This window comes from Leptidea sinapis, chromosome 4 (assembly GCF_905404315.1).
Source record: "Leptidea sinapis chromosome 4, ilLepSina1.1, whole genome shotgun sequence".
NCBI lineage: Eukaryota > Metazoa > Arthropoda > Insecta > Lepidoptera > Pieridae > Leptidea > Leptidea sinapis.
Genome location: NC_066268.1, coordinates 15,858,334 through 15,878,318, shown reverse-complemented (window position 1 = coordinate 15,878,318; position 19,985 = coordinate 15,858,334). Strand labels below are relative to the sequence as shown.

Below are 19,985 nucleotides of genomic sequence, written 5' to 3'. Positions count from 1 at the left end.
CTAGCTGACCCCGCAAACGTTGTTTTGCCATATAAAGTTTAATTCACGCGATAGTTTTATAAGTAATAAAATATTGCCTATATTATAGCCTGTACATCATTTTGTTCTATTGTCAATAGTTTTTGCAGCGCACGCAAAAATAGGTTTTCGATTTTACACCTTGTGTTACAAAATAGCAATTTTATTACGGATCCCTAATTTTGAAAAAAAAAGCCTTCCTCGATAAATGGACTACCCAACACTGAAAGAATCATTCAAAGTTAGCAGAGATTAGCGCGTTCAAACAAACAAACAAACACTGCAGCTTTATAATATTAGTATAGATTGTAAATCTCGTAATTAAAAATGTCAATCTCTAAAATTTACCTCGAGTGCAACGACAAACATCCGTCAGAAATGCTATTATATTATGTTTATGTACATCTTGCACGCGTCATCAGTGCCTGGCTTAACAAGTAACAACAAGGCGCGGGCATCACCACCAGCACCAAGTATTGGTAGGTTTAAGGAGCAATGTGAAGTTATAGATGATGTTATGATATTCCTCTTGTGTACTTCAAACAACATGTTTATTTATTATGCGGGAGCAAACGTGCGAGAGGTTCACGAGATGGAACGTCGTGAGGCATTCGCCCATGGACGGTATCAAGTGTCAAAAGATGCGTTCCTGCCTTTAAGTTGGGAGTAATAAGCTTCCTTTTGCGGTGTTTTCGAGACAATACGACATGGGTAACTTCAAAAAAGAGCGTACACCTTACCCTGTGATTTTTTTTTACGGAATAGGAGGACAAACGAGCGCACGGGTCACCTGTTGTTAAGTGATCACCGCCCACAATCTCTTGCAACACCAGAGGAATCACAGGAGCGTTGCCAGCCTTTAAAAAAGGTCTACGCGCTTTTTTGAAGGCATGTCGTATCGTCCCGGAAACACCGCACAAGGAAGTTCATTCCACAGCTTTGTAGTACGTGGAAGAAAGCTCCTTGTAAACCGCACTGTGGAGGACCGCCACACATCCAGATGGTGAGGATGATATCCTAACTTGTGGCGTGTCGTGCGAAGGTGGAATTCGGCGGCAGGAATCAGGTTAAACAGCTCTTCGGAACACTCCCGTGATAAATGCGATTCCTCTAATGTTGCAAGAGAATGTGGGCAGCGGTGATCACTTAACACACACGATTGTCCTCCACTTACATATAAAAGTATCTTCAAGGTCCCTAAGTCGTAGAGGTGTGTAAGTAACTGCAGCCGTTAATTGCACCACATAGTGTCTGTGCAATGCAAGAAATCTCTTGCAACACGCGCGGTTTTAGAATGCCAGACGTTAACATGATGCCGTTATTCAAATTTTACCTGTGATTTTACAAATACAATTTTTTTTAACTAAGGATGAGAGCTATTATCGTATTTTCTTTCATTAACGCGCACTTTTAAAGGAATAAAACGCGTGTAATTGTTATTGTGTTTACACGTTAGATTCTTGCGTAAAAGTTACATTCATTTTATTATTTTAGGTAACCCGTAGTTTCTTGTAAAATAATAATAAAACGGTATATTTTACGCAAAAATTTAATGTGAAAACACAGTTACATTTACACGCGTTTTAACCCTTTAAAAGTGTTTTATTTAAAAGAGTTAAAGTTGTTATTTTTAAAATATTTAAAGGTCATATTATTTGTTTATATAGATACAAGCTAGTATCGTTTCGGTTAAAATATCCAACAATTGAAAAAAACACGTTATAAATACATTATCATACATTTTTCTACTCGCTAAACCTCGCTAGACAAGTATTATGCGCGCATATTTGTACGAAATTAAATGATGGGTCATTTAATTTCGTACAAATATGCGCGCATAATACGTTTCAGTCCAGTTAAAAAAAAATATATAAATATAAACACTATAAATCTGCATATTATTAAGCGAAGCAATCAACTTAACCATTATGTAATTATGTCAACAACTCTAGTGTTGCTAAGTCAGTATCTGTAGAACAATGGCGGATAGTTCCCGGCGCTCCGTTCGGTTCTATTGTAATGAATTAATTAATAAAATAAAGGGAACGGGCGGGGGTGGCCTTTGTCCAGTAAGGATGGATCTGATCTCATTAACCAGTCATTGTGGTGTTGCTGTAACAATGGCCGATGGTCAGCGATTACCTTAGCCGCGTCATTCTGTAGTGCCGGTGTTAAAGATTTATTTTAAACACACACATAATAGCGAACATTACTATTATGTTTTTGTAGAAAACGATCTTCGGTGTTAGCTTCAAATCACTTATTGCACGTCAAAAACTAAGTACCACCTACACCAAAATTTATGCCTCAGATCCGAGTAAGAGTCTAAGAGACTAAGTGGGCTTCTTCCTTTTTTTTATAAAATTTTGATTTTAATGAATTTTCTTAAATGGGAATAAAAATGGGTAGGCTATGTGAATATTTCATATTGCAGCACTATGTTGCAACATGTATTATAACGAATTAGCGCGAAATAGCACTATATCGGAGACCGTTGAAGACTTATTGAAGGTATGTTAAATAGTTTGTCGTAGTAGATCATGCACATTTTTACATTGTTATTTAAGTCATCAACGTACAATAGGTAGATAGGAAGGCGTAGTGCCTCGGCTGCATTTTGTGCTTTATCGACGGTCAGCGCTGACGTGCGTCGGTCAAGCGTAGCTATAATAATGAACACTTAATATTATGATCGCGTTCAGTCCAGCGCTGATGTACTGCTACGCGCGTAGAGCTACGTCGCGCTGACGAGAATAGTCGGTTGAGCTCGTCGGTCCGACGTACATCGGTCCGCTGACGCGCTGTGGCGATATATTTATAGTCCCACTGAGGTTTACATATTAGGGAAAGTTCATTCAGTGCGACCCTGACCAAGCGACATCATAAACATGATATCTTGTCCGTCTTTTATCCGTAATCGTAAGATGTGTTTAATTTAATAAATAATTTTCATTCTTTGTTAAACTTCAAGTTATTAAGGGTAAACACATTTTCCTTTCAGATTGCAACAACTAGCTAGGGTTGAAAAGAATTCCTTCACAAAAGTCTCAGTTAGCGGACAATAGATGGCGTTTGATCTGGATAACGATATGTTAACATTGTCACAATGGAAGCGGTAATGGTGTGATTGTGCTTGCTACAATGCTTTTAGATGTCGCGACGACAATGGACTTCGATCTCCTACGGGTAATAAATCGATGTGTTCAATTGATATTTGAATACATTATAGACAAGTTGTTAAAATCTTATAAGATAGCTAGCTGTGCGCTGCAGTTGTCATTTTTAACAACGTATCATTAAAATAAGTCTATGATATATTTGAGTCGGTAATAACGGGTCACGCCCCCCTTGACAAGCAGCTGTTTAATATAGGTCTCACCGACATTCTACCGTGCAGAGCCTGCATGGAAGCAGAAGAGACGGCGGCATACATCATTCTTGAGTGTGGAAGTGTGCCCACATACCAGTCGAAACACCTGGGGTCACCGAGGACTCTATTGAGGTCATGGCTGACATCAGAGGCTTGATAAACTACCTTGAGGAGCTGGGATGGCAGGATCAGCCACCCACCCCTCAGACTTGCGAATTGTGAGTATCTATAACGTATAACCGCCACCCGAGGTTTTTTCAACTGCGTTTGACACAACTTACATTTATGATAACAATTAATATGGTCCTTTCATAAAAATAATTCCGATCTGAAGATGGAAGTTACGAGCATTTAAGGGGCCTGAAGTTTCTGATGATTAGTGCTCATGGGTAAATATATCACGATATGATAGTCAGACGACTACGATCTAACAATTTACTTTTATTTCAGTGGGAAGCATCTTCAGAATCCTGGCGAGGTGGTTTTGCCGCGGTGCCTTTTTCTATCGTCAAGAATTATTGTCCAAGCTATATTGTGTTTCGGAAATTACTGGAGTGTTGTTAAAAAATAATAAAATTTAATTGCGTGCGTTTATTATGAGCCCGTACTACAGACAAAACTCAGATTTTCTTGCACCCGTTCTTCTCAGGTAGGCAGTCACTTAGGCAGTCTATTTTGAATGGGTGATAGTTTTTGACGTTCAATAAGTGATTTTGAATCCTATTTTGAATAAAAATATTTGAATTTGAATTTACACCAACCAGCTGCATACTCCACTACTATACTATACTCAGCAGGCATAACATCGAATAAAGTCATGCGAGGTCATAACCAAGAAGCAATTTTGTTACAATATCGTAATATTATATTGCATTAAAATAATAATAATGATAATTAATAAATAATGATAATTATAATTAATAAATAATTGAAAATTAAAAAAAGTTAATCAACATCTACAGGACACTTAAGCTGCAAATGTTCAACCGTATTCTATAGTGCACCGAATTAAAACTGGAATGTTCACCAGCGCAACATTGGTATTAATCCAAAAAAAATATTTAAGTTTTTTTAGCAGATCGTTGTGTCACACAACGTCTTCTAGCCAAAAAAACAAAGATTTCGACTGGTAGTATGTATAGCATTGTACTCGAACGCTTAGGGATGAAAATGTTACCGCGAGCTGGTCCCAGAATGCACAGAAAAAATGACACTAAACATTTTTCGAGCTTCTTTAGAACCGCTAATAAGATATATTATGTTGTTGACCATTTGTTTGCTTATTTCTTAAGATAATTCTCATAACATAAAAAATTTAAAGCAACTCTATTGTAGAATGTTAAAAAATATACCTGTAGATGTAGAGGTAAATACTACATTGGTGAATGAATGGAAGGTAGTGTGAGAAAAAGGCAGCAGGGTAGGATCACCGTGTCGTGGAAAATGGAGGTACTAAATCTTCGTCTTTATTTGGGCTTTTTACATAGGCTGCACTAAAAGTATCGGGAATGGAATATTTCCACTGTTCCTGTCATATTAAAATCATTTTAATTGAAAACTCCTTGGTTTTAAAAATCGAATACCATTTATTTATTTAAAAAAAGATTCTCGGTCTTGTCACAAGGTCTTGTCAAACTTGTTTAGTCGTTGAGAAAATGGCATTGACTCGAGAAAATTCTAGAGCTATGATTTAATATGACTTTCGAAGTGGTTTAACACAAAAACAGTGTGTTGACCGGATGATTTCTGCATTTGGTGATGAAGCCCCATCCAAAACCACAATTTATCGCTAGTTTGCTGAATTTCAACGTGGACGTGTCAAGCTAAGTGATGATCCCCGTCAAGGTCGTCCAAAAACTGCAGTCACCAAAGAAAACGTTGATGCTGTGCGTAAGCTGATTGAGGAAGATCGACATGTGACATACCGCGAAGTTCAGGCAACTTTAGACATTGGCATGAGTCGAATACAAATAATCTTGCATGAAAATTAGGTATAAAAAAGTTGTTTTCCCGATGGATACCGCATCTCCTCTGTGAAGAGCAAAAGCGGCTCGCGTTACTTAGTGCGTCAGAACTCTCGAAAGATTCCACGCAGGATCCTCAAATGCTGTATACAACATCGTATCAGGTGACGAATCCTGGATGAACGCGTACGAACCCAAAACAAAAAACCAGTCACGAGTTTGGGTGTTCGAAAATGAGTTAAAGCCAACAAAAATTGTTCGTTCACGGAGTGTTGCAAAAAAAATGGTGGCCTCGTTTGTCTCCAAAACCGGCCACGTGCGAATATTTCTCTTGAGGGACAAAGAACGGTTAATGCAGAATAGTATGCTAGCATTTGTTTGCCACAGGTCGTTTCTGAACTCCGTAAAGAGAACTGCAACTACCGCAATGCGAGTTCTCACACCGCGCACAGAACTAAAGAGTTTTTAGAGCAAGAAAACATTGAATTATTATACCATCCGCCATACAGCCCCGACCTCCTAATGATTTCTATACTTTCCCAAAAATAAAGAATAAATTGCGTGGTCAGAAATTTTCATCACCTGAAGAAGCTGTGGACGCCTACAAAACGGCCATTTTGGAGACCCCAACTTCCGAATGGAATGGTTGCTTCAATGATTGGTTCCATCGTATGGAAAAATGTGTCAAATTTCGCGGAGAATACTTCGAAAAGCAATAAATACATTTTTAAATAGTAATGTTGTGTCACTTCCTTGATTCCCGAAATTTTCAGTGCCGCTCTCTTACTAGGGCTATATCAATATATTCAGATTAATTTTAATATTTATACTATTATAATCATATTAACACAAATTATTTCTTATAATGAGTAAACATTTACATGCTTGTCAAGACGAAACATGTACTTTTTAAATCGGACTCTAACGAAATGGAATGGAGCCACCGCCCTCAGGCTACTAAATAATAAATTTTATTGTACGATGTTTAATATTGTCATTCTATTTAAAAAAAGACCACTGAGTTTCTTTTTTTTTCTGGAAAAGGAGGACATACAAGCGTACGGATCACCTGGTGTTTGTTTATCACCGCCGCCCACATTCTCTTGCAACACCACAGGAATCGCAGGAGCTTTGCCGGCCTTTAAAAATGCGTCTCGGAAACATCGCACAAGGACTCATTCCACAGCTTTGTAGTACTTGGAAGAAAGTTCCTTGAACTTCCTTGGACGAACGCCACACATACAGATGGTGAGGAGGAACATTCCCCGTGATAAATGCGATATAAGACACACATTGAAGTGACATCTCTAAGCAACGCCAGGTGATCGAGCCGTTGCAGAAGAAACAGTAGGAGATAGTACACAGTCTTGGGGCACTCCAGCGTTCACGGGCTTCGTCTTCTTCTATGTGTTAGGTATACGTAGGTCACACTAAAAGTTTTGCGTAAAAATAGTAATAATGTGGTTAAAGACAATTTATTCATTAATTGCGCAATCGTACACAAAAATACCAACTTATATTACATAAAAAATTTAACACTTTAGAACTATTGCAATTATTTTACATTTAAAAGTTTATCTCTCAGAAAAATCAACTTTTATCCATAATTTCAACGACTGTCTTACGAATTTTCGATCAGGTCACATGTCCTGGCGCGAGATTAACATTTCATAGCCATCCCAAGAAAAGTGCTAAACGTCGTTAAAGAAGTTTTCACTTCATAAATATTAACATGCCTTATTACTATTCTACATTACAATATTTCTATACATCCAGTTTATATGACCAAAACGACTCAACCAATCCGTCTCAGTAAATCACTACATTGTCTGTGCTGTTGAATATTAATTATTATGTGCATTTATATACAAATCCACGCGAAAAGCCTAGTCAAAGGTGGAATATAACTCCAAGTGCAACTATATATTTCATGGTGGCTCCAATTTCTGGTGACCACACCCCTTTTTGCCTTTCAAACAGCCATTATCATGTAAATGAGATAAGAATTCAGCAAAGTTTCTAGTCTGAATTGAATTATCATTGTAGCACAAGTGGGCACATTGTTCGCGAATAATAATAGGAGAATCTGTCAACATGAGAACAATAGGGGAAGTTACATGGATCAGGAATTAGTACTCATTGTCCTGGGCACAATAGACTGCGGGAGCTTCGCGATCTAATTAGATAACATTACTATTTCATATATTTTGACATGAATGACATTCGTCGCAAGAAGATGCTTGCTTAGGATATAAGGAAGATACTGCAAATCTTAGATACACTTGTTACTGATTAAAACAGGCCAGGTTTATTACCAGTGGGAGGATCCTCTGCCCCGGATGCCGGCTACATTATGGGTAACACAACGGCACCTATATCTGCCGTAAAGCAGTAATGTGCAACCATTACTGTGTTTCGGTCGGAAAGGCGCCGCTGCTAGTGAAATTACTGGGTAAATGAGACTTACATCTTATGTTCCAAGGTGACGAGCGCAGTTGAAGTGCCGGTCAGAATTTTTGGGTTTCTCAAGAATCCTGAGGAGCATTGTGCAGTGCGTATCAATTACCATCAGCTGAACGTCCTGCTCGTCTCCACCCATGGTGTCATAAATAAATAAAAATTACTTTAGTTGTCGCCCTTTAAGGAAGGTGTACTTTTGTATTTAAAATCCGTAAAACATACGACCTTAACTGATAAACCCTCAGTTGTTCTTTCTTAGATAACATCTTTGTAGGAGAGGTTTACTCACTTTATTTATAACCTAGGTCCTAAATAATCATTTACTTAACAGTAAGCATATTAATTATTCTTATTCTTGACAATGTTATGTATGTTTATCGGCACATTAGTGAATTTGATAGAAACTACGATAATCATAATGTTAACAATAAATGATCAAACATAAAGATTTTCGAGTTAGTAATTATTGATTTCTATTACAACATGATCCCAGAAAATGTATAAAACAACTGTTTTCCGAAATTCAAAGGAATTGTCAAGAAGCGTTTATGTAAATGTTACTATAACATAAATGACTTTCTTAATGATGCCCCACAGATGGAAATGGAGCAACCGCCCTCAGACTATTAAATAATAAGTTTAATTGCACAATATTACTTTGTAAACATATTTTTTGATTAAAAAAAAGTCCGCTGAGTTTGTTGGGCCCATTCTTCTCAGGTCTGAGGCATTCTGTTTGGAATGGGTGGTAGTTTTTGACTTTCAATAAGTTATGTCACATTTTGAATAAAAATATTTGAATTTGAATATCTATTGTTATTGTAATATTATCGTCCTTTCGTAATAATCTACAACACTGTCCCCTTCTTGAATGTATCGGACGCAAATTGCTTGTGTACACTGCACTTCAAGTAAAGTGCTTCCGGCTCCACTTAATAATTTCACCGTAATGCAATTCTTTGCAACTATATTTACACACTGTATCCGTTTCCATGACTACATCCCAAAATTTCATAGCGTATATTGACGAGCAAGACGTTCAGCTTATGGTGAATGATAGGCCCGCCCATTACAATGCAAGGGTTCTTGATTGAACACGAAACTCGGAGCGACGTCACTTTAAGACATAAATGTGCCTGTTTTTGGGGTTTGTTCCGGGGCCTTATTTTCTAGACTTTTATATTACTATTATTCGTTGTAACGGAATAACGGCGTCTTATTTTGCCGTGAAGCAGTAATATACAAGCATTATTGTAATGGGTAGGGCACATTTTAAGATAATCATAATGTTAACACGTGGAACTATCGTACACTTGTTGTGCCTACTACTCGGCTAAGTCGAGGTAGTCTTTTGTTGGCCATGATCCCAGAAAATGTAATACGAAATTCAAAAGAATTGTAAAAATCGTTTGCGTAGTAGAGATTATTATAACATAAATGACTTTCTTAATGATACCACAGATTGGAAATGGAGCGACCATCCTCAGGCTATGAAATAATAAATTTTGAATATACGATATTTTACTACATTCTAAAGAACAAAATTTTTATGAAAAAAAATCCGTTGAGATTCTCATGCCTGTTCTTCTCAGGTCTAAGACATTCTTTTTCGAAAGCGTGGTAGTTTTTGACGTTCTAAAAGTGATTTAAATCGTATTTTTTTATAAAATATATGAATTTGATTCACTCACCTGACAAAAACTTGGGACAATTGTGTGAGACATAATCGGACTATTGGATTACGTGATTTTTTTTTTTTTATATTCCAATGTTTAATGCGGAAATAATGTATGGCAGATCGATGTGGTGTAATTTAAATTTATATAACTGCGGAAACTCTTTCTCAACTTGCAACTACACCAAACAACATCGTCTTATTTTATAAAAATAAATAAATTCTTATTCAAATTCAAATATTTCTATTCAAAATAGGATGTGACATTACTTATTGACAGTCAAAAAAACTACCACCCATTCCAAAATGAATGCCTCAGGCCTGAGAAGAATGGGCCCAACAAACTCAGCGGGCTTTTTTTTTTCATCAAAAATATGTTTTACAACTAAAGTAACATTTACAAAGTAACATTGTACAATTTAACTTATTATTTAATAGCCTGAGGGCGGTCGCTCCATTCCCAATCTGTGGTATCATTAAGAAAGTCATTTATGTTATAGTAACCTTTACCACACAAACGTTTTTTAACAATTCCTTTGAATAACGTAATACTTTTGTTTATAACATTTTCTGGGATCCTGTTATAAAAGCATATACATCGCCTCACAAAAGACTTACTAACTAGACTTAGCTCAGTAGTAGGCATTATAAGCTTATGTCTGTTCCTGGTTTATGTGCCTATGAACATACATTACATTATCAAGAATATATTGAGAAGCGACAGTCAAGATGTTAATTTCTTTGAATTTTACTCTCAATGATTCCTTAGGGCCTAGGTTATTGATTTGTATTGCCGTATTTTCGCACATCGTTATATGCAAGTAACTCAAGATCCGAATGTATATTTAGACGACAGTTATTTCTCAAGGAATTAGCACTTATATCACTTCTATTACCTTACTGTTTACGTTTCTATCTATCATCATTATCATCATCCGCTGAAAGACGTCCACTGCTGGACAAAGGCCTTCCCCAAAAATCCTCACGACGATCAGTCCTGCGCCGCCCTCATCCAACGTTTACCGGCCATCTTGACCAGATTCGTCGGTCCATCTTTTGGGGGGCCTACAAACACTGCGTCAACCGGTACGTGGTCGCTATTCGAGGACTTAACTGCCCCATCGGCCATCTGTCCGTCGAACATCCTGCACTACCCACTGCCACTTCAGTTTCGCAATCATTTGGGCTATGTCGGTAATTTTGGTTCTCCTACGGATCTCCTCATTTCTGATTCGATCTCACTGGAAAACTCCGAGCATAGCCGCTCCCGCTTCTATCTATTCTATAAACTAATTAGGTATAAGGAAAAACAGAACTACCTTCATTTTATGATTTCAACTAGACAATGAAACATTTCATCAATGTATATTTAAAAATCGTGATTACATAAATTGGCATTATTATCTCCTTCATTGTAACATTCACAACGCTTAATCAAGTATTGTCCGTAAAACAGAAATCTATGAATTGAAACGCGTCATACAAAGCGATTCCATTATCATCATTCATTGTGTGTATTTGCTGCAAATCTATACGCTTTTGTTTAATAAACGAATGAACACGATATATTCTATGGCTTATCCGTCGCGTCGATATGAATAGATGTTGAATACTGTATGTACTCAGTGCTGGCTAACTTCATAGCACCAACATAGTACGTTAAAGTTCTTTTGTCGCCATTATCATGGATTATCCGATCATCGGAAGTGAGACTTTCAACTGCACTGAATTATGTGCGCGACAAACTTATCTATATATTAAATAATAATTTATACCAAACAATATTCTGAGCAAGCTTACAATGCAGCCCAATATTCTGAGATAATATTCATCCCCTTTTTGGTATAGTATTAACACACTTTTTCATAAATTATCTTGCTCCAAACTCGGTATTATGGAAGCAAGACAACGATACATTTAATAAGTATTTAATACTAATATTAAATACTTAAACATACATAAATATATATAAACATCCATGACTCGGAAACAAAGATATGTACATATTCAGATTCGAAACCGGGACCTCTAGCTCAGTAGGTACTGAGTACTTGTACTATACATATTCTTTGCCACTAGGGACTTTGGTATATGAGTCGTCACTTTGAGACACAGGATGTTAATTCTCAGTGGCCCAGTAATGTCACTAGCTGCGGCGCTCTGCACTTCACAACACAAGTATACTTGCACATTACTTAATGCTTGTCAGGTGAATCTTGTTGCCGCTGTGGTACCCACCTAGCCTCCTTTGCATTATGGGCAAGGAATTGTAAAATAAGAATAAGACATCTTACGCTCACCATGCTACAAATGTTTACTTGCTGACTTCGAACCTGGGATCCCTATCTTACAAAGTCACGTCACTACCCACAGGACCACAGTATTTCAACGTAGTAGTAGTGAGATGGGACCATTAAGTGGTGGTAATTGTGGCGATTATGCGCGCATATTTTTATATTACAATTTGAAATTTATTTGTAAATGCAAAAATATGTCATGTAATTACTTATTATTCTGTTTACAAGTCAAAATTTCTCGTTGTTTTTCATGAAAAGATGGTCAAACTTTACTCAGGCGTTGTTTTAAAATTACACTGAATATCGAAGGATTACCATTATAGAAGTTTTTTTGTAAATCCCTTCTAGCCACAAGTTTAATGTTAAGATTAAAAGTGATGCTATCCATAACGTGCACAGGTTTGATAATTTAATGTAACATTTTCTCAGAATCCCAGAACAAAATTGACCGAAATCAGTAGTTTTTCAGGACGATTTCTTAAAAGCAGAATATTTAGTAGGTGGTTATATTATTTTGGGCCTTATTATTTTTTGGGTGCCATTAAACCTTTGCCATTATTTTGTAATATTAAATCATATACTTACAAAATGCTTAGCGTACTTATTACGAGTATATAATTTTAGGTAGCCTGCGCAGAATCAGTGAATAACCAATATAAAGATTCTATATAATCTAACATAAGTAAGCCTTCTTTGTCAAAGAAACTAATATTATTCTTAAATTTGTGTTCAGTAAGTCCTACTGAGTATAGTGTCTGGTATTTTATTGTAAAATTGAATAGCAAAACCTATGAAGAAACTCTTAACACTACCTAATTACACGGCACGTATAGTTTATTCTTTCTTCTTGAACTGAATTAATTCAAATCACATATTTTCTTGAATTCAGTAATGTTTTTTTCAGTAATGGTTTAATATACGTGCATAATAATATATTAAGCTTTACTATATTCTTTTAATTTGTGCTCAGTGATTCCTAGTATATTGTGTAAGTATTTTATCATTGTGAAGAAGTTGTGCTTCATTTGTTATCAGAGCTGGCTAAGTAATTTTACTTGTACTTTTATTACAAGATGGAGATTATCCAGCACTAAGTGTGACAATGGAATACATGTTATAATGGGGTTTTGGCCGCACATTTAATTAAGTACAACCCTCAAGAACATTCTGAACACCGAAGCGATTAATGGCGAAGTTCGCAACTTCCTTCACCAGATTATAGCGATCCATTGAAAATATCCATAAAAGTCGAACATTACGCGAAACAATGGAGGGAGGGCCTGGGTATTAGGTGCTGCCTCGCTATTGAACAACTTTTGTTCCATTGTGTTGTCCACTAAAGGGAGGCCTACACAAAGACACGGTGCAGACATAGACCGAAATTCATCAGTTTCTCGATTGTTTGTTACATAAAGGATGCTATTGTCGACAAATATGATACAGTAATACAGCGTCGATCTTGTAATTAGAACGGCGAAAAGCTTTTGTTCGGCGGTTGACTAAGTCTAACTTCCAGCTAAGTGTTCGGCGAATTGAGCGCGGCTTTACTTGTATTTGATGTACGTAACTGCTATTTAGTCTTCGGATCCAAATCTCTCCAACTTGCGCGAACACATTCGCTGCCGTATTTTGTGTTCAAGTGATGCAATCAACTCTAACGGGAATCTTAAACTTTGGACTGAGTTGAGCTCATAGTTTTGCATATTTTCATGCACATAGTGTTCATTGGATCGTTATATGCAATTACTCATGCCTTTTAGTTTAGTAAGTATTTAATTTTAGTCGGATTAGTAACCTAAAAACTCGAAGATAATTATATTAGCTCAAATCAAGTTAGTATTTTACTGTTATACATTTTGCTGTTTCACACCTTATTTGAAATCTTTAGACAGCCATGTTAAGCCTGTTTGGCCTTACCTGGATTAGATTATTAGCACATTTTATAACAATTTTTTTTGGACATTTGTAATTTAACACGATAATGACTACTGGGTTTGGGTCGAAGTCGTATCCGATTAGAAAAAGTGCCGATATCTTATAAATACTTTATCAATCTATGGTTTGCTTGTAATGAATAATAGACCACTATTATTATCACTTCCTTTAGTGGTAGTAAAATAAGTAAGTATTTCAGTTTTAGTCTCCATAGCGATCTCTTAAAATCCCTATAAACTTTAAACGCGTCGGATTCATCGCAGTCTACGGTCTTCAAGGTCACCGATCTCGGATGAGATTCAGCAAATCGGAGGATAGGAGGAACAATTCGTTTTAAATGAGAATTTTCATTAACCAAATTTATTAATATGATATATTCAGGAAAAATACATAGCATATCCAATAAATTCATGTAATAATTCGGTGGCTTGTTTGTGTTTTAAAAATGCTACCCATTGTCTCTCTTATCGATGCTAGTATTTCATTGTTCGAAATCATTATTCAAAGTCTAAATGCTCATAGAAAGTAAAAGGGAAGGGGCCACTAGCATTAGGCAGGAGGCAGTAGCCACCGCGAGCTTCCATGACTAATCTATGATCGCGTGCTTTAACTATTGTGTCTTATGGCGGGCCATTGTTTAGGGCATTCCTACGACAAAAAGCGTTGGCGTTTTTCCACCTAGGGATTCGAAGTTGGGGGCAACTGTGGAACTAATGCGAACTTTGAAAATAGTTAATAACGTTAGGACTTCTTCTGTGTTTTGCTACAGACTATCTTTGATATGGTATTTGAATCAAATTTTGGTGCGTCCGCCATCTTTGATCAAGGTGCATACATGCGGGGACTTATTTTGATGAATCTACATTTATCACTACATATTACAAAATATTGTCGCACGTCAAGTCTGTCTGTTCGCGATAAACTCAAAAAAGACTAAACTATGTTTAAAGTGGTTTTCACTAAATTATAAGTGATTCATAAGGAATGTTAGGTCTATATTTTAAGGTTTTGAGATATAACAAAACAATAAAGGGTGGGATATTAACTAATCTATTCGAATTTATAAGGAAATGGTCACATGCTTATTCAAAAGCTATTTAGACTGGTTCAGTATAAGTTCAGGCCTTATCAAATTGAATAAGTTAGTTCCTTAACAATTTCATGAACATTATGTAGCCCTACACACCATACAATTACATATCAATTTAAATAAATGTCAATAATGTGTTTTCATGTCAAATAAACTAGATTCATGTCGAATCTTCTATGCGAACTAATATGCTATATGCGCATACACTTTGCATGGCATTTTACATCTCTACACTAGGGTTTTTACTTAGGTTGCCCTCGATGATCGTAATGCTTTTGCTGTTGGAGTACCTAGCTGATCTCTATAGGGTATGAACTCATTAGTACTGATCGGTAGCAGATCACAGCCCTGTTACAATGCGTCCGTAAGAGCAGCATCAGAATGGGCGTATCGTAACTGGATTAAAGCGGTGGACACAGAGGGTCTGAACTGCAACTCTCAACACAAAATAAACTGCCTTTGTATTCTTCTATCGGTGGCAAATCTCCCGAGTAAAATTTTTGTACGTCGTTCGTGAGGAAAAAAAATTGAATCAACCGCTGGAAGTTATGGACAAGTTGTCGCAAGCAGCTATTGGTAACTTTAGCCAGCCGTTTCTGTTACGCATGGAGAATTCTTTCCACACAAAAATTAGACTCTTATTCATAACATTAGGGCAACGCCCACGGTATCAGAGCTCTATGTTTGAAGTACAGTTCAGAGACAAGGTTCTTGACGTTCTCAACCACTTTGTGGAATTAAAGACCTGCTGCAGATTTCCCGAACTAATACGACTTAGGTACCTTCGGTAGCTTAGAGCATACTCCAAACTTAAAGATCGACAATGCATCTCTTGTCTCCTGGTGTTGCGGATGTCCATGAGAAGTTGCATCACTAGTCCCAATCACGTGAGTCTCCTGTAATATGAAAAACTCCAGACCTATTGCCAAGAGAGCATAATTAGCCAACCGCTCTGGGTATAGCTAGAGGATCACCAGTTGATCAACGACCGACTACACAGCTATTGCTATGGTCGCTAGACGAACGGCGGCTATCACAAGCTAGAGAGAACGCTTAGCAATTAATCTGATAAATAAACCAACGGCGTGGACCTTACTTAAAACTTACATTACTTAGGTTACCCGAGAGTCATTGCAAGTGGACCACCAGCCTCCTCACAGAGCGCAGCATACACCTGTATGAATATGCGTTGACAACCACCTGGTTGTCAACGCATATTACTAAAACCTGAAGCCCGTGACCGCTGTAGTTCCCCAAAGTTTTTAGCTATCTCCTACAATGTTTATTTAATATATCAATGGTATTTTAAATGTCAGGCATGCAGGTTTCTCTCAGAAAATGTTTGACTTATATCGGAATACTGGGTCTTGAAATCTTGAGCCAATTGCCAACTCCGCGGTAATCTGAAATGGAAAGGAAAATTGGCTTCGAAGAAACTTCAGCTTTCTACTTACATCTTCACATAAGGCACAGCTCCGGCCATATTTGGAGCCTGGTGCACCCCAGTATAAGCTCGAACCATTTGACCGCGTGTAACGCAAAGCTGTTGAAAACGTGGAAAACACGTGGTGGAAAATCTATTAATCTGAACGCCTCGATTGTTTGCTGCTGTTGTTTCATTTTGTGTAGTATACCGTTGATTTGAAACACGTCGAGTGTTTCGATAAACTGTTTGACCTGAGTCCATCTTCACAGTACACGCCACAGACGCAGATATCATCTTCAGCATCAGGATGTTTGTTGCAGTTTTCATGGATCCGTTGGTCACGTACTGTTTGTTTGACTTCCATACAGTGTTTCCATGACGATATGATATGGCAGGAACTTCAAAAACTAACGCGGACGCCTATAAAACTCCTGCGGTTCCTGGAGTGTTTAAAGAGAGTGTGAGCGGCGACCGCTAAGGCGACTTCTAACACTCGTTTGTCCTCCTCTTCCATAATAAAGATTTTTTTTAAATTTTAGCGACCACATAGGTGAGCCCTACACTCAATTGTGCCCATTTTCAATTTAAAAAAATTACCTTTACTCAAATTTCCAATTCCATATTATTTACTTGTATTTGGTAGATAAAAACGTATCTATAATATTTGCACGCATTTACAAACTTAGAGTAGCCACATGTTATTCAAAGTGTTTTATTGTTACGTTTTATTTAATAGAGCATGTCGTTAAATATTATTATTAAGTATTTAATTACTGGATTGAATTTAAATGATAAATAATAAAAAGATATTTCATGCCAGAACAATGGTTAAATGTTGTATATTATACAAGATCGATAAAGTACTGAAACAGCTTTTGTATTTTGAAAATAGAATACACAATAGAGGTCAGTATGCAATAGGTTGAGAGAATATCATAAACAAAGAGATTAGCTCAATGAAGCCGAGATAGATCACGGCGTTTTGATGCATAAAGGGTTGCAATGGCAGCTTATTGGATTCTTGAAGATTCTAGATGGCTTTATATTTTAACACACTTTCATATTGTTTATCAGTTTTAATTTAAAAATAAAACTTATTAACATCGCGGTATATTCAATTATTCATAGACTCATGAAGTATGCTCAATTTTTTTTAACAAATAGATACCTTTTAAATGTCATTTGTTTCCTCTATGTTGTCAGCTGGAAGATACATGTCATGAATGCGCAAGTTATGCTGATTTTATTGTGTTCTGCAAACTGTTAAAAATTGATAAAGGCGCTGTGAAAGTTGGGAGGCTGACTCTTAAATTATGCTTATTATTTTCTTCGGATAATAAAAATAAAAAGTGGTCCGAATACAAACAATTTTTTACTATGATCAAGAACAATCAAATAATTTTTATTGACTTATAACATTAACAAATCTAACGATACAATATGTAACGTTCTAAAAATCTCTAGTGTTCTAGGAGAACTTGGTCGGCGATCATCGCGTAGCTCGTTCGCTCGTTTGTCTTCCTCTCCAGTAAAAAACGAAGCTACCTAGGAGGAGGGAGAAATAAGTCACTTAAGTCACCAAAAGCTTTTTCTTCTGTAATTATCACTGTTTGCCGGGTTCACTTTGGGGTAGAAAATTTTTACAGTCTCCTTGGCAGCAATACCTACTGATTCCCAATGATCATAGATTTTTCTTTTTTTGATACTCAAGACATGGAATACTGACTACCTGATGGGAGATACTTTTGAAACCTTGAACGCCTGGAATCCGATAACGAATACAAAAACAAACACTTTATAGCCCACCAGGGTAGTTTGACCGCAAAAATAAAATGTGGTTATATAACATATAAATATTATTCACATCAAAAGTATCATTATAACTAAATAATCCAAGATTTTCTTAGGTTGAGTGATGAGTCTGCATTGTTCCGCATGATTGGACTCCTAAATTTTATTGCATTAAATAATTTTCGTGTAGAATATCTTTTGAATAGAAGAAGCTAAGGTGCTTGTTTACGTTTCAATCTTCAGTTCTAATCAAGATCTATTGATTGTATGCATAAAATATTAGTGTCTCTATCTGCATTAGGAAATTATTACTTGGAATAAGCACAGGGTCAGCCAGGAAATTCGGAGGCGCTATATCGATGGCTGTGGGTTGGATCGACAAGATTAAATTTAAGATGGGCAGCCCTGAAAATGACTGTGCCAGAATCACCGCTCACACTGAGTATTTGTGTGCCACAAGTAACTTAAATTTTGTTTTTCCTTACTACGTAAAAGTCACAAGCGCTCTGCCAGCAAGGCAACGGTTGAATAGCACTTGGATCCTGATCAACGTACAACGAACTTCATACTCCATCTCAAAGAATATTCAACATCTCCTAAGAGCCTCAGTTGTTTCTACTCCTATCCCTATCTTCACGTCTTTTTCATATCTTGTTAATTAACCGTCAAATCTTCGACCCAGCATCTTTTACATATGTATTTTATTTATTATAAAAAATTATTAAAATTACATCTGTACCGTAAAGATGATTGATTAATATTATACGATTTTTTGTATAATTGGCATCATCTTGTAACGTTGTATCTACGTACACGTAATTCTTACATAAAACAATCAAATAAAAAAAAATAGCAATCTTCCAACAATTATTTAAACGCTTACAAGGTTTTCTTAAGAATTGCTGAAAGTAAGTCCTAGTCAAAGTAAATTGAAACGTAGGGACAACTTTTAAGAGTATGTTTCAATAGTTCAGCTTTACAACCTTTTAATCTCCTTTCGAAACGAGACGTAAAAAAGCAAAAACTCAGACTGTCTGAAATGAGGAAAGTGAATGGTGCAGATTATCAATTGGTAGTGTATGATAGGAAGATTTTTAGACGCGACATCAGGAGTATGTAGTCATATATAGAATAAAAATAGGGTAAATAGTAAATTATCCGGTTCAACACAAAGCCAGCATTAAAGTGTAATATTTCTTCAAACACTATTGAGATAGGAGTTCGGCACCCTGATGAATTTCGGTTTACGTCCGACGCGGAGTCTTTGTGGCTCTTTCAGCAACACAATAGGGACAAAAGTTATTCGACGACAATGCGAGCACCGAATACCGCACCCCCCCATCTACCACCCTGGTAGGTGACTATTCAATGGCATTGTTTACTTTTATATTGCCTATAGCTACACTATTAACGCCAAATTCAATTATACATTTTTATTATTGAAGTAAAAACTTAATTACACGCGCTGAGCAGTTTTTTTGCGGGTGTTTAACGAGATTGAGCAGTCACGCTCGATATATAACGCTGGTTCGGTTAAAGTCGGCTCTCGTCGACTAAGAGAGTCAGAGCAAATTTTTACAGTATAACTTATATACCTACACAATTATAATTTTATAAGTTGTTAATATTATTCCTTTGTGAATATAGAACAAAAATTTTTTACAGAAATACCTTAAAAAATCTATTCCAAAACATTATAATATGCACTAAAAAGTAAAAATACTTGCGTATCCTTCTACAACTTGATAATGAACTTATTTTTAAGGTTTTCTAAGTAAAATGAAATGAAAAATATTAAACTACTTAAAAGTCAATAAAATTATCACGACAATATATTATTTTTGGAATCGGCTTCCTCCCGCCGCGGCCCCGCGCGCCTCTCGCCTCGCCTCACGTCGCGCGTGTGACTCAAGCACATCTCACCTATATACATAGAATGTAGTTACAAACCTTCCTTGG

At 36.6% G+C, this 19,985-nt stretch overlaps 2 long non-coding RNA genes across 2 annotated transcripts in view; one reads left to right on the top strand and one right to left on the bottom strand.

Annotated features, from left to right (window-relative positions):
• LOC126979992 (uncharacterized) overlaps positions 1-19,985 on the bottom strand; it is a 486,858-nt gene that overhangs the window by 445,818 nt on the left and 21,055 nt on the right. The gene's annotated exons all lie outside the window — the stretch shown is intronic.
• Positions 2,906-3,975, top strand: LOC126979993 (uncharacterized). The gene is made up of 3 exons (XR_007732936.1): positions 2,906-3,204; positions 3,391-3,606; positions 3,839-3,975. It is a non-coding gene; the product is annotated as an uncharacterized LOC126979993 (long non-coding RNA).